Below are 14093 nucleotides of genomic sequence, written 5' to 3'. Positions count from 1 at the left end.
ACTAAAAAAGCTCTAAATGTGCACCAACCTAGCTATGGCCTTAAGTTAAATAGATTGTACTGGACTAGATTATTATTTATTATTTATTTATTACCAGTTATTTATATAGCGCACACTTATTCCGCACTGCTTTACAGAGAATATTTGCCCATTCACATCAGTCCCTGCCCCAGTGGAGCTTAATATCTATATTCCCTATCACATGTACACGGTATCCGTTCAGATGGTCGACCATGTTATGGTCGACAGTCATTAGGTCGACCACTATTGGTCGACATTGACATGGTCGACATGGACACATGGTCGACACGTGAAAATGGTAGATATATGAAAGGTCGACACATGAAAAGGTCGACATGAGTTTTTTAACTTTTTTTTCTTTTGGGGAACTTTTCCATACTTTACGATCCACGTGGACTACGATTGGAACGGTAATCTGTGCCGAGCGGAGCGAAGGCACCATGCCCGAAGCATGGCGAGCGAAGCGAGCCATACGAGGGGACGCGGCACACTAATTGGGGTTCCCAGTCACTTTACGCAAAAAACGACACCAAAAAAAGTAAAAAAACTCATGTCGACCTTTTCATGTGTCGACCTTTTTCATGTGTCGACCAATAGTGGTCGACCTAATGACTGTCGACCATAACATGGTCGACCATTCATACCGGAACACATGTACACACACACATTCACACTAGGGTTAATTTTTTTTTTTGTTGGGATCCAATTAACCTACCAGTATATTTTTGGTTTGTGGGAGGAAACTGAAGTACCCGGAGGAAACCCAGGCAAGTACGGGGAGAATATACAAACTCCGCACAGTTAGGGCCATGGTGGGAATTGAACCCAGGATCTCAGTGCTGTGAAGCAGTAATGCTAACCATTACACCATCCGTACTGCCCATAATAGTTATACTCTAGCGCAACAATACTGTAATCAGAAAATATGACAGTTTTTATCTCTAAAATAATTTGAGTTTTATTTCACAAATTCATTATTCATTTCGGTTAAAAATTATAATTTACTATGTGGTCCTTTCAACTTTAGTTATAAAACATCCTAATACCGATATCCAACCATGTATAGACATTAGTTAGACATGACTCACATTGAACATTTAACATAAAAACATATATGATTCTTATTGGTAATGGGATACACCCAAGGCTACATCTGATATTGGATATTTATTTCTCAACTTTCCCATATTGTTTCTTATTAGAAAGAATCAACTGGCAGAGGTCAGCAATGTATATATTATTAGCACCACTTCCCACCAATGTTTATGTCTAATATATACATGATATATAAACTGCAGGCATAGTCCCTATTGATACACATTATGGCCCTCATTCCGATTTGATCGCTCGCTAGCTGCTTTTAGCAGCAGTGCAAACGCTAGGCCGCCGCCCTCTGGGAGTGTATCTAAGCTTAGCAGAAGTGCGAACGAAAGGTTAGCAGTTCTGCTACTTAAAAATTTCATGCAGTTTCAGAGTGGCTCAAGACTTACTCCTAGCTTGCGATGACTGCAGTCTGTTTAGTTCCTGGTTTGACGTCATAAACCCGCCCTGCGTTCGGCCAGCCACTCCCCATGTTTCTCCAGCCACTCCTGCGTTTTTACCTGGCATGCCTGCGTTTTTTAACACACTCCCTGAAAATGCTGAGTTGCCGCCCAGAAACGCCCACTTACTGTCAATCAAACAACGAACACTCGAGCGACTGAAAAGCGTCGCTCGAGCTTGTGTAAAACTACAACGTTTTGTGTGAAAGTACTTAGCGCATGCGCGCTGTGTACCATGCGCATGCACAGAATTGCCGTTTTTCCACCTGATCGCTGCGCTGCGAAAATCGGCAGCGAGCGATCAACTCGGAATGAGGGCCTATGGCAGCAGTGTCCCCCTTTTTACAAATTACAGCAGCAGAGTCTCAGCTGGAGCAACCATACAACAGCAGCATTTATCTTAAACAGCAATGTGTAATTATATTTACTTTTGGAGCAATACATTTTAAAAATAAATCATTTCAGTGTAAGTGGTGAACTTTGGTTTTATATGCTCATGTATTTAATACATTTTATTTTATTTTATTTTGAACCTAAAAAGCACTTTTTAAAATTGGTTTATTTTCCTTTAACATACTTTATAGAACAGAGAAAACAAAATATAAAAATAGAATCCTTCTTTTCGGATCACTGTTAGAGCTGAAGTAAGTCCAACGTTGGCTATGCAGTGTCGGTAGCCTTTTGTTCATTAATGTAGCTGTTTCAACAGAAAACTTGTCTTCTACTGTCAAGGTCATAAATGCATGAGAAATGTTTCAAACTGCCTCAGGTTGCATTGAACAAAGTTACTTAAACTTTTTTTTTTTTTTTTTTGCAGATACTTGCTACATAAATATATATATATATATATATATATATATATATATATATATATAAACAATGAAGATGGGCACTCAATATCCAAAGAATAACATTTTCTTGAATGAAGAAAAAATCTTTTTAATTAAATTTTTACTCACAGACCATATAAAAGTGGAAGTGTGCATAGACTGTCGACATGGCGTTTCGGTCCCCAAAGGACCATCATCAGGACCAGCAGCAATGCATCACCACAACAGCAGGAGAGCAGACTGAAGCACCATCACCACCAACACAAATATATACCAGCATCAGTTACCCAGAATTCCCTGTCTCAACAACCAATGCATCATGGGATGTTAAATGCAATAATATGCCTGATGGACATTAATAAATCATTCCAGAATAATGCAATCTCACCAACAATGTCAGCGCACTGCAATATATCTATAAATGACCAGCACAATATGACATCCTAACTCTAAGCGTTATGATATACTAATTAGCAACGGCCGGAAACGGCCGAACCCGGAAGTAAAGCCGTGGAACGCATCCGGAAGCATCATGCATTCCACAGCTAAATCCAGCATCTCAACACTGGGTGACCATCAATACACACCTTAATTAGGTAATGAGGTGCTACTCTGCTTGAGACTTAAAACAATGTACAGAGGGAAAAAGTAGCAGGTGCACTTATCTCACACTATCTCAACCTGTTACTTTTTCCCTCTGTACATTGTATTAAGTCTCAAGCAGAGTAGCACCTCATTACCTAATTAAGGTGTGCAAATTAGGGCCCCCTTCCCTTTGTAACTGATGTATTTATACATATTTCTGAAGGTAGGAGACACCTTCATCCTAATTTAGCACCCTGCCCCACCTACCCTCACTGATTTTAAATAGTCTAGCACTTTGCCTGCATATGTAGAATGAGCACACTGAGGTAAGACTCCTACATTTTGGTTTACTATGGCAGTCAATATTGGGGGGATTCTCTGGGGTGCGGGGCTCCCTGTGCCTGCCGTGGCTGGACGTCCCTGGGGCATTGCAATTTAACACTTTCATTACACTATGGCACTTAGTTTGTCTTATATATATGTAACACTTTCACATTATTTTCTTTTACTCCTCACATTCAGGGGCGTAAGTTCATTTCAGACGCCCGGAGGCGAAACAGACTAACGGTGCCTCCCCTCCTCACTTTCACCACCAACACACACATCCACATATGCACACACAAAAGAAAATATATACACACACTCACAACCACAAAATACACACTGACAGCCACGTATGCACACACATTACCACATATACACACTCACAGTCACATATGCACACACACACACACACACACACACACACACACACACACACACACACACCCACATATACACACTCACAGCCACATATGTACACACACATGACCACATATGAACACACAATCATTTTATTTATTTTGCGCTTTTCCAGCTCAGACGCCCCTGGAGACCTGCACATACCGACGCATTCCCTCTTACTTACGGGCAAACAGCAGTGGGGCTTCCCATGGCCGTGGGTTGCAGCACCTCTCCCAGTGTTGAGAGCACAGGGCGCTGCTTCCGATATCCACCGCCAGCCACTGCCCCCATTGATCCCGGCCGTGTCACTGTGCTAAAGGATACAGCAGCACAGGATCGCGGCGCTGCTGCTCCCGGAACTTAGCTCACATACAGCAGAGGGGAAAGGGGGAATTGGTTGGCTCTGCATGCGGGACGGGAGCCAAGCTGTAAGAGGACGGGCGCTCTGCTTAAAACTGCTGGCAAACTCCGCCTCCCCTTGCGCGGACTGAGAGCTGCTGCTCATTGCTCTCTGTCTCTGGTGCTCACAGAGTGGTTGAAGTGACCGGAGGCAATGGAGAAGGTGCCCTCTTCAGAGCAGAAGCCCGGCGGCAGCCGACTCCATTGTCTCCGGTACTTCCGCCAATGCTCACATTACTCACACATGCAGCAGCAGCTGCTCCTACCTCTTTAACTCTTTATTTGTATCACTCTTGCAATGCCCTGGGGTTGTCTGGCTGGGTGGCTCTGGGGTGTCCTGCCCCCCGGACCTGAACCCCTATAGTTAGTGTTAGGGACTTACCCAATGAGAGGCTACCTTGATGCGGTGGGTAAGCTCATAGCCCTGGCCAGGAATATGCTAAGTGCCTCTGGTTATTACAGGTTGAGCTAGTGTGAGACAGTGCACCTGCTACTTTTTCCCTCTGTACATTGACCATCAATACAGAATGGTACAGTAATGTCAGCATATTACGCCACATAACCATACCTTTCCAGCATAATAAACAAACAATCCCAGCCACGAGCGCCAGAGTGAACAACTTAGCCGCGTCCAGAACTGGACAGGACTTTCTTTTTATAGTGTCATAATAAGAAAACTTAGTTAAAACATAATTTTTATTTTTATTTCCTTAAATTAAATGCAACAAAAAATAAGAATTGTGAAATTTACCTATGGGGAGGCCCACAGTGTATGGAATAGGAGAACTTATGGAAAATGCCAGTATTTGTATTGATGCACACTTTAGACCTTTTGTAACAGAACTACCTTCCTAAGTCAAATACACCTCAGATGTATAAAAAAACTACATTATGTGAAAAATGAGGATAACCTATTATTGGTTAGCATGGATGTAGAATCTCTCTATACCTGCATTACCCATGACCTTGGGCTCAAGTGGTTGAGTACTTCCACAGTATTGAGTGTATTGGTAAATTCCAATCTCTGGTGGTGGGAGAGGCAGGTGGTTTTTAGAGAAGACAATGAAGCATAAACTAAACATGTAATTTCATGGCTGTGCTACATTGATGTTTTTATCATATGGAATAGCACAGAGGAACAGCTCTCACGCTTTATGGAACATCTCAATACCAACAATTTGAACCTCAAGATCATCTCTCTACATAATAGGAACAAGATCTTTGTCGAGAACATCAAATATATCTCGGCAAAGATATTATATTGGAAACTAAATTATTGTGCAAAAAACAGCTACCAATAGTGTCCTTCACAATTCTAGCTAACACTTTCCTCCAACAAATAGTAATATACCGAAAGGTATATTAAGCATATACAGTAGTAAGTGTAATATAATATCAGAAACAAAGCATGGAACTAACAGCACAGTTAAGTCATAGACTGATTAAGAAGGCCAGATCACCCCTTACTGGAATAGAAAAATGATCTCTCATATTTCAGAAGCAAAAAGAAGCCATCTCCAATGTACTAAGATTCATTGGGGACTTCTGCAATGATTGGAAAGATCTAAAGGAAGCTATACAGAAGTACTGGCTCATGTTACTATCTGATCAAGATCTGATGTCCCATTTGGGCACTGAGATATCCATTCCTTGAAGGAGGTCACCTAATTTAAAAGATCTACTTGTACAAAGTCATTACATCAAAAATCCAGCTAAGGAACCTACCTCTTAGAGAACTTTTCACTGTTGCTCATGTAGAACATGTGAACATATAACCCCTGTAGAAGAGATTACAGACAAATATGGAGCCAGGCACAAAAACAACCAACGTAATTTACTGTATTACCTGCTCATGTGTCAAAAAATACTTAGGCATCACTACAAGGATGCTTCAACATAGAATCCTTGAACACATAGGGGCCATTAGACATGCAACCAGGGACCTAGCCAATACAAAGCAGATTACTACTGTTGCAAGGCATTTCTGTAAACATCAGAATGACATCTCTGCACCAAAAATGAAGCTATTTTGCTTGGAGGCAATGAAACCAGGTATCAGAGGTGGGGACATCATGAAAGAGCTCCTAAAAAAGAAAACATTCTGGACACCACAGTGTGTCCCTGTAGCATGTCATATAGATGGGTCCATATTTATCTTGACTTGTTTGCTGCGTCTAGGCACATCATTGTTTATTAACATAAAACCTTCATCTATTGTTCTCAGCTGCAATACAATACAGAGAACAATACATCAGGGGATTAAGTCATTACAGCAGGGGATTAAGTCTGACTGACCTGGCTCAATTAATATTATTAAAGGCCAAGATAAACATGGACCCATGTGCATGTATACCATTCTACTTTTCTCTAGTTATCCTTAATTCTTATTCATTACAAGTTACAACTTAGATTACAAAAAGGGAAACACCACTTCCTCTTCTTTTGCCTCACTGTTTATAGTCAGTTGCACAATCTACTTTATATATATATATATTATGTAAAAAAATCTATACAGTATATTCTGTGTGTATATATATATATATATATATATAAAATTCTATCTTACTATTTTTAGTATATTAATTATATTAATCTTCTTAATCACCTTGCTTTTTTATGCAAAATTCCCTATCACATTTGCTAATATCCAACACCCCTTTTTTTTGTAGCCTTACACATACAGTATGTTGAAACACACTTTTTTTTTTAAAGATAACACCTAGGTCTCACCTTTTGTGATAGTCATCCATATGTATAAATTTATCTCACTTTTTTTTTTCACTTTCAGCCTTTTTCACATTTTAGGTTTTTTTTTTGTGTCCTCCTTATCACTATAATTCACAACCAACTACTGTATCACTTTATCTTACAATCTTTGGTAATATATATTATTCATATCTATTTAATTTATTTACCTCTAATTCTTCATACATATTTTATTTTTCTTATTTCTTTCTTATAATTTATTTTTATTATTACTTATATTTATTTCTTTTTTGCACTATATATTACACTTGATCTATGCAATTAGATACACATTTTCTTGTAAGTTTCACCTCTGTCTTTCATGATTACCAATTTCACTTTGCACTCATTTATATTAAAATTCTTATTTTTTTCATGTTGTTTTTATCTCTATTATCAGTAATGTTGCATTCATCCTGATCAGGTTTTTTATAGTGACCTATGCTCAAGGAATCGGGATGTATTTTTACCACAGTGAAATAGCAGTGAAATAGCAGTAATAGTATATCCCCTATCCTAATACAATGTGCCCGTTTCCTTGTAACTATGGGGGTTATTCAGAGTTGTTGGCAAACCAAAAAAGTTAGCAATTGGGTAAAACTATGATGCACTGCAGGTGGGGCAGATGTAACATGTGCAGAGAGAGTTAGATTTGGGTGGGGTGTGTTCAAACTGGAATCTAAATTGCAGTGTAGAAATTAAGCAGCCAGTATTTACCCTGCACAGAACCAAAATAACCCACCCAAATCTAACTCTCTCTGTACATGTTACATTTGCCTCACCTGCGGTGCAACATGGTTTTGCCCAATTGCTAACTTTTTTGGTTTGCTAACATCTCTGAATAACCCCCTATTTTTCTATTATATAGAGTATCCACTGTTACCAATTTGATATTATAGCAATTACAGTTGTTTATAATACCCTGGAACAATTAAAAGTATCCTTTTATAATACTAGTCCTGTGCTCGGTCCATGCATATCACATGAAAGACTGATTAACATATCATTTACTTTTTGATGTCTGTGCTTGGCCATAGTTTGCAATTTAGGCAGACTGACCAGTTGCCGTGACAGGCTTTCAGTTGAACAAGCCCACATGGTGAAACACGTTTTGATACAAGCTACACAACTCCCCACCGCAGGAGGAAGCTGTACTATACGGCAGACAGGCAGAGATCCTCTACCCGACTCCTTACTCCAGATATCTTCCTTCCAGTGTGTGGATTCCCCACCCTGTGGCACATCTGGCCCCTGCAATGCTTCAGTAACAGGGACCACCTAACACCGCACACGGGGAATAAGGAACAACACACTTTACTTTCCATCAGCGTGTCTGAGGCCACTCTCTCACCCCGTCCGCTTGGTAAAGACGGGAGAAAGCACAAGGGGCAGCGGATATTAGGGGGACATTTACTAAGCAGTGATAAGAGCGGAGAAGTGAGCCAGTGGAGAAGTTGCCCATGGCAACCAATCAGCACTGACGTAACATCTATAATTTGCATACTATAAAATTATACAGAGCTGCTGATTGGTTGATGGAGCAACTTCTCCACTGGCTCACTTCTCCGCTCTTATAACTGTTTAGTAAATGTCCCCCTTAGTGCTGTACTTGTCGTATTCTCTATACAAACCCCACTCTTATCGTCAGCCTGTCTCAGCTTTAATGTCTGAGTGTGCTCGATGGGATTGGTGGTTATATTGGTGGTAACACTGCAGTACCCACGATCTTGGAATTGATGTGTAAACCAATTTACCCACATTAACACTGTTTCTTGTGAATATGTTATCATGTTATACACATCCATTGAGTCACGATTATTTGTGTACCAATACTTCTAATTAGGACACACTCATTAAACATGAAAGTCTAAATGTGGGAGTCTCTTCTTTATTATTATTGAGGAAACATTAACAGGGTCAGTGTTGGACTGGTGGGGTATGAAGGGCCCGCCGGGGGAATGCAGTGATAGGGGCCCATACTTAGGGGTGTGGCCAATCTACAAAGGGGGTGTGGCCAGCCTCCACAGAGGCTTGAAATGCACAATAGTCGTGTGCAGTGTAATGCTACATATCTATTATGTATAATACAAGTGCACATTCTGGAACCTCATCCCTAGAGAAAGGAGTGGGCCCTTAGGCAGTGGGGCCCACCGGTGGTTTTCCCCTGTACCCCTGTGGTCCAGTCCGACCCTGAACATGGTTTATCTGTTAATCATAACTGTGTTTTCGTTATCTACAGGAAAATCAAGCTGAGCGCTTTTTGCAAAGGGTTACAGGATATTTATTGTCTCTTGGCTTTTAATTATATAACATACAGTACCTGTCAAAATCAAAATGATATAAGAAACAAGGTTAAGAGATACCTGATAATTGCCTAGAGTTAACATTAAGAGAGCCTGGGGGGATAGATACCTACATTATATAGGTATTTTGGAATCTAATATCTGATTACATTGATACAGTATTTGTGTTTTTACTGCCTTCCCTGCTTATCCCCTCATTAGAGAGTTACTTGGATTGCCAAAAATTACTACGAGACAAATTTTACAAGAAATGAGATACATTTGACCGTTCTTATTATTTGTTGCATTTAAAATTCACTTTATGTAAGGAAAGAAAAATAAATGTTGTGTTTTTTTAACTGAATTTTCTTATTATGACATTATAAAAAAAAGTGCCCCGTGTAGGAATCACCTTCTGTTATTAATCTCTCAATCCAGATTTATTGAGTACCTGGTATTCGATTCCTGGGGCACCTCCAGCTAATATTATTTATTTACATTGATGTTATAAGTTATGCTAAACATGCTGGTTTATATTATCACTCTACATACAGACTTGTCCTGTCGGGATAATGGGGGGTCATTCCGAGTTGATCATAGCTGTGCTAAATTTAGCACAGCTACGATCATCTTCCCTGACATGCGGGGGGGGGGGGACGCCCAGCACAGGGCTAGTCCGCCCCGCATGTCAGTCTGGCCTTCCTGCACAAATACAAAAGCATCGCACAGCGGCGATGCTTTTGTATTTCTGGAGTAACTCCCGGCCAGCGCAGCTCCTGCGGCTGGCCGGGAGTTGTTCGTCGCTGCCACTGGCCGCAGCGGCTGCGTGAGCTGACACGCAGTTGCCGCAGCCCGCAACCCCCCAACGGTCCGGCCACGCCTGCATTGGCTGCACCGCGCCCCCTAAACGGTGGCTTAAAGCCGCCGTTCAGCCCCCTCCCGCCCTGCGACCGCCTCTGCCTGTCAATCAGGCAGAGGCGATCGCTACTGAACAACGGCCCTTGGCCATCCGGCATGCGCTGGCGCACTGCGGCATCGGTGCATGCGCAATTACAACCCGATCGCTGCACTGCGATAAACTGCAGCGAGCGATCGGGTCAGACTGACCCCCAATATTTTTGGATTTTGGTTGGCGATGTTTTGCCTTTGTGCAGCTTATTTGGGTTGTTTAGTGTGAATATTAAACTGCTACTTTGTATTTATTAAATATACCTCCTATTATTGGTGCTGGAAATAATTAGGTGCTTTATAACTTAGAAATTCTATGATATGGACATTTTTATTCATATTTCATTAAATATATATTGAAGTACAGTAAAATTGCTGAAGCCTTTGAACCCTCACAATCCAGAGACTGGTGGTGCAATAGTTATAAAGGGACATATTCATAGTAGGTACAAAAAACACAGATATTAACTAAATATTTATTAAGTTTTTATACAGTACACCTCAATTCATTTTTCTACATTATTTGGATTTATAATCTCAGGCGACTCATGTCATGGTAACTTCTATTACATTCATTCTTAATTAGAAGTTTGCATTTAAATAATAGTCAAGTCTGCTACTGGAAATTGGAAGAAGGTGCATTTGCCTGTCAGGTAGAGGCCTTTGGGGAAAATAAATCAGAAATATACTCTGGATGAGGAAGAGCTCTTAATTTAAGCAACCTAGTGAGAGTTTAAGGAAGAAAAAAGTATCCTTTTAAACTTTGCACCTTGGCAACACAAATCAAAACACAATACTGTTTAAACCTCTTAGGGCAGAGTAAGATGGATAATGTGGATAAGATGGATAAGATGGAAAATATGGATATATAATCCTATATTTTTGTCCACCAAACTTCCAGGATGGCCAGCGGTTTGCAATAGAAGGCAAACATGAATCTTAGTGAATTTAACTCTTGGTCTTTGGCTATAACCTCTGAATAACCAGAAGTGTTTCCAAGTCATGGCCTCAAGTACATGGTGAATGTCGGCCATCAGCTGTTCAGTGAAACAGATCACAAACCTACGGTACAATGGGGGTCATTCCGAGTTGTTCACTAGCAGATTTCGGTCGCAGCACAGCGATCAGGCAAAAAAATGGCACTTCTGCGCATGCACGTCGTACTATTACAACGAAAGATGTAGTTTCACACAGGGTCTAGCGATGCTTTTCAGTCGCACTGCTGGCTGCAGAGTGATTGACAGGAAGTGGGCGTTTCTGGGTGTCAACTGACCGTTTTCAGGGAGTGTGTGGAAAAACGCAGGCATGCCAGATAAAAACGCAGGCGTGGTTGGGGAAACACAGGTGTTGCTGGCTGAAAGCAGGGCGTATTCGTGACGTCAAAACAGGAACTGAATAGTCTGAAGTGATGGCTAGCGCTGAGTAGGTCTGAAGCTACTCTGACACTGCACAAAATTATTTTGTAGCCGCTCTGCGATCCTTTCGTTCGCACTTAGCGTTTGCGCGGCTGCTAAAAGCAGCTAGCGAGCGAACATCTCGGAATGAGGGCCAATGTCCAGCAGTAACAACACACGCAAGTTGGGAATCAGTTGAGGTCCATAGACTAGTTCCTGTACTTGAGGCCAATATAAAATAATGAGGCAGATGTATTAAGCCTGGAGAAGTGATAAATCAGTGATAAGTGGAAGGTGATAATGCACCGGCCAGTCAGCTCCTGTCAATTTACATATTGGAGCTGATTGGCTGGTGTGTTATTACCTTGCACATATCACTGCTTTATCACTTCTTTATGCCTTCTCCAGGTTAATACATCTGCCCCAATATTCTTTACAGAATGAATCTTATGCTTTTCTGTTGCAGTTTAGGCATGATTACTGTGTTAAATCAGCTGCTGTTTTATATGCACTTATAAATGCTCAAAATAAGGTTAAGACTCTGTCCTTCTAACAAAAGCTTTTTTTAATTTAATTTATAATGGGCTAATGAACTGGATCTGAGAACAAATAAACTGAATGGACAGTACAATAATTGCTTCCTCCAATTGTGCTCATATACTATTTATGAGATTTTCTAATCTTGTTCTTTCAATTAGTGTCAATACCATCCATTTGCTTCCTCTTTATTTTATCTGCCACCTATTATGATTTTTAACCTCAGAGACTAGGCTCCATGCATCGTCTGACATTTGGCTGTAAATCGTTGTATAAATTAATTTGCATTTACCAGTTTCTGGACTGTATCTTCTGTACAACTGTTCTTGTGCAATAAATAACCTCCAATTAAGATATAGCAGGCATGTCTTTAAAGCTCTCATGCTATGGAATTTTATCCTCTTCCTGCTGATGCAAATGTTAACATTTATGTGATATTTATATAAATTTTGAGGGTCCTGTACTATGAAACTTCCCCCAAAAGGGAATTGAGAGTTCTTGCTAGGCGTTTAGTGTAAATCATACAGTTGTAGCCTATCCTCATACACCTAGACTGAGTGGTGGATTGTGAAAGTTGCTCTGGAAAAATTTGTAGAAGTGGTCTCACATGGGCAGAACCAGTGGTATACCGTGTGACTATGGTGGCAGCACCACCCCTCACATGTCAAAAAACAACATAAGCTTCATATGCACCACCGGGGATATTTCCCTTTTAGCACTGTGGCCAGTGTCGGACTGGGGCATGAAGTGCCCACCGGGGGAATGCTTCTGTAGGGGCCCATGCTTAAAGGTGTAGCCAGGTTCCAGTGGGGGCGTGGCCAGCCACCACAGAGGTTTGGCTGACCATTACATGTTCTGTGCCCCATGGTGAATATATAATAAAGCAAATGATTGTGAAATATAATGTAACATATGTATAATGCATAAATCCAGTGCACTAGGATAGTCTGGAACTCGATCCCTAGAGGAGGAGGAGGGCTCACAGGCAGTAGGACCCACCGGTGGTTTCCCCTGTTCCCCTGTGGGCCAGTCCGACCCTGACTGTGGCAAATCTACCCCTGCCTAGCCTTGATATGCCCCATGGACCGAGATGTCCAATGCACCAGATACTCTCTGAGAAGTGTAGCCTGACATTTTTTTCCCTTCAATTTTGCATCTTATTTGCATCACAGATGCAGCAAAACACTGCTCACAGTGTGCGAGAGACGCTGGGCAGTGACTAGATGCACAGGTATTAGATTAAAAATGTGTACAAAGTCACAGACAAAGCAGAATGGAACTTGGCATGACGAAGAGCCAGCCAGCCAGCTGCTTTGCAGCACTTCGTATACAGATTCAGACTCAGTCACACATACAGTAGATGTGCAGATGTTGCATATCAAATTGATCAATGCAATCTAACTAAGCGGTTCTGTCACTTCCACTTGTTTTATTTTTGCTCACTTTGAACAAATAAGACACTCGGTTTGGCTGAGTTGCCCGGAAACTGGTGTGCAGAGAGGGATTGTTTGGCAGGACTAAAGCCACAGTGTATGAAGGCTCACCTGTGTCAGGCCTGATCTTGAGTCACAAACTGGTATAAATGCAGTCACATTACTGCTATAATGTGGCTATATGCATGTCTACAGTGGTGCTTGAAAGTTTGTGAACCCTTTGTGAACAGGTTGTGAACAGATTTTTCTATATTTCAGCTGAAATTTGGCATATAACTACCTTAGATTTTCACGCAAGTCCTAAAAGTAGAAAAGAGAACCAAATCAAACAAATGATACAAAACAAATAGGCATGCACATATTTTTAATGAAGAAAATGATCCAATATCACTTACCTGTGAGTGGCAAAAGTATGTGATTCTTTAGGCTTAGCAGATAATTTGAAGGTGTAATTAGGAGTCGGGTATTTTCAATTCATGGGATGACAATCAGGTGTGAGTGGAGAACCTGTCTTTGTAAAAGAACAGGGATAATGTGTATCAAAAGTCTAATGTTCACAACACATGTTTGTGGAAGTATATCATGACATGAACAAATTAGATTTTGGAGGACCTCAGAAGAAGAGTTGTTGATGGTCATCAGGTTACAAAACCAC

The sequence above is a fragment of the Pseudophryne corroboree genome, chromosome 12, assembly GCF_028390025.1.
Source record: "Pseudophryne corroboree isolate aPseCor3 chromosome 12, aPseCor3.hap2, whole genome shotgun sequence".
Lineage (NCBI taxonomy): Eukaryota > Metazoa > Chordata > Amphibia > Anura > Myobatrachidae > Pseudophryne > Pseudophryne corroboree.
This window is presented reverse-complemented; position numbering follows the sequence as displayed.